Source organism: Panicum virgatum, chromosome 7K, assembly GCF_016808335.1.
Source record: "Panicum virgatum strain AP13 chromosome 7K, P.virgatum_v5, whole genome shotgun sequence".
NCBI lineage: Eukaryota > Viridiplantae > Streptophyta > Magnoliopsida > Poales > Poaceae > Panicum > Panicum virgatum.
In genome coordinates this window covers 15,146,759-15,149,840 of record NC_053142.1, presented here as the reverse complement: position 1 = coordinate 15,149,840, position 3,082 = coordinate 15,146,759, and positions in this window count along the sequence as shown.

The following is a 3,082-nucleotide window of genomic DNA, read 5'->3' as shown; positions in this document are numbered from 1 at the left end:
CTGGGCTAAGGAGCGGGCCCAAGGGGAAGGGAGGAGTGGGCCGCGAGGGGGCTGGTGCTAGCGGGTTGGGTTGTTGGGCCTGGTTGAGGAAGTGGGCCGAGGTCTGATGGGCTGGGTTGAGGGTTTTGTCTCTATTTCCTATTCCCTTTCTATTTCTATTTCAAAACAAACCAAACACCAATGAATTCAAATCCAAATTTGAATTCGACACCAGCACTCAAACAAAAATAACAGAGATGCTCCGGCATGATGCAACAACAAGTTTAAACCTATGATAAAATTTTAATTTCTTAAGGAACAAAATTAGATTAAATGCCGTTCTAAACACATTAAACCTTAGAAAATTAAATAAAGCCATTTAAATTTATTATAAAATGCTGAAATTTAAATTAGGGTGTTACAGACACGGAGCTCTCCGGTCGCAAGCACAGTCCTGGTGGATGGGAGGCTGGGGGCCATCCCGAATAGCGGAAAGCGCCGCGCCATCAGCGCCATGATCCTCCTCGAGTTGTAGGCACCGATGACCCCAATGCCGGCGAGTCCGTGCTCCTTGAGGTGCCTGATGGCACCCAGTAGGCCCGCGAACCTCTCCTTCTCCTTCTGTGTTGGCCCATGCCCCCACTCGCGCGGCACCCCTGCCACGGGCTGGCCGATGAAGGTGGGGAGGGAGGCATCAGCATAGTTCTTGGCATAGAACCAGGTAGAATGCCACCCCTTGTTGGTTTTCACAAGTCTATGGTCCATGTACTCATGGGCACGAGTATGGTGGAGGTGGATGGGGGCCTATCGGAGGCACCATCGACACATTCCCCACCTTCTCCGTCTGGAGCGAGACGGCGAAGAAATAATTCCAGAGCTCGAAGTGGAGTTTGATCCCTAGAAATCCTTGGCATGGTGTGATGAAGGCCACGACGTGCTGGATCCCATTGGGATTCAGGTGCTGCAGCTCGATCTTGTAATGGTGGAGCAGCCTGCAGAACAAGTTGTAAGAAGGCATCGTGAAGCCACGCTCATGGAAGTGTGCGAATGAGAAGATGTAGCCAGTGGGCGGAGCCGGTGCCCTCTCATTGTCGGGCATAATCCACTCCTACGCCTCGGTCAGGGGGCAGAGCTGCCCCTTGGCGACGAGCCCGTCTAGGTGTTCGCGGGTCACGTCCGAGCGCTGCCACATCACCATGGCGGAAAAGTGCAAGGGGGGAGAATGCGCAGAGGCTCGGGGCCCGTAGGCAGCGGCGGCGGCGGTATGAGTGAGGTGAGTGGCATGTTTTCTCTTCTATTTAGCACTAATGTTTGGCAGGAGAACGAAGCGCCACCCTCCCAATTCGATTAATAAGGAGGAATAGGGGAAGGTGAACCGTTGCCTCGAACCCTGTGACCGCCATCATGATGGCGGCCGACCACGTTCGCCTGCCACGTCCCATCGGAATAGGGCACCTACATTTCTACAGGTGCGGCCCATCGAGAAGCGTGCTCGCTAGCGAACGGACCAAATTGCCCCGAAGGTAAGGTTGGGATACGGGCTGAAAATGCCCCGACAGCCCACTATCGGTTCTGGGTTCAAAGCCTGGCCCATTAAGTGGTTCACAGCCACCCAGGACACCCATGAGTGAGGGGCATCTGAGTCCTGATTTGCGCTCGATCCATGTTTTTCCCCGAGGGAGGGTAGCGAGCTGTCGGGGCCGGTCGAACGGCCCCGATAATACAAACGGATCGGCCGTTAGGAGAACTGGGGTCAGTCACCAGCTGACCCATTCTAGCTCCCTAATGAACGGGAGCTGGGGCCCCACTCAGACTGACCCAATATCAGCTCACCGAGCACCACGCTTCGACCAACGAGGAAAAACATGATGCGGCTCAACTCTCTCTCCCTGAACGAAAGGGGCGCTTGGGGAGAAACAACCCAAAGACGAGCCGGCCCCCCTACTGGTGCCCTAGAAACAAGAAGGGCCTCGGGGGTCAGACTTGCAAGGAGACCTAATGCGGGGTCGCAACAATGGCAGGGTCGGCGGTGCCCGACCCACGCCCGCCGACAGGATGGGGACCCGGGGGCTCGGCAAGGGCTCTCGACGCACCCATGGACAAGACACCAAAACAAAGGAAGAAGGCGCCAACACTTCGATAAAGATCACAAAGTGCAGTCGGCCCGAGGCCATCGCAAGGTACATAAAACATTGCCACCACGAGGATGGCAATTTTTCCATCTTGAGGAAGAATGAGATAAAAGATGCAAAGCCAAGAAGAAAATCCTCCTCGCAAGCTTTCTTCTAGCATCCTTCTCCTTGATAGGAATGCGGCGGGGGACAATAGCAGACAACTTAACCACCACCACCATAGCTCAAGCTTCCTCATTGTCCCAAAGGGTAGCAAGGAGCCTTTCCTCAGCTTCAGCCAACACCGGAGTCCGAGTATTTCGACGAAGCCCATTGAAGCTGAGGGATGTAGGCGTACCGGGCCCGTTCATTGACCAAGCAGTTCCTGAGAAGAGCGACGAACGATGGACGGACCAGCATCTCTCCCAAAGCATCCCCTGCCGCTCACAAGCATTCTTCTAGCATCAAAACCTGGGAGAACTGCGAGTCCCATCGGGGGCACGCACGCAGGAAGAAAGCGGAGCCATTGTAAGAAACTATGCCTAGCTATGACCAGAAGAAGTATGGACTTGAACAATGCTCCTGGACCCCTTTTATAGCCGCGGAGGCATGCGCGGGCAGGAGGCTGGGCCTACTGCACTGGCACACCACCTTCCCTCAAAGGGATGTGATCCCTCACAAGGGAAATAGGAAGAGTCCTCGACACGCGGGACATGACGCGACTTCACGAGGGCTGAAGAGTGGACGGCGTCAGAATTCAGCACCGCCCCCATTAAGGAAATGGGATGCCGCATGATGTGAAATCAAGGCCCAAGCAGGATGGCAGATGGCCTGACTTGTCTCGGTCACCCCCAACAAGTCCCATCGAACAGAACGAGCGTACTGAAATGACCGAAGGACACAAGGGGTAGCTAGCTGACATGATCACCAAACCCTCTGAGCGAATCTCTGATTCCCTCAGAGCCTTGGGGCCTACACCCACTAGGTGCACT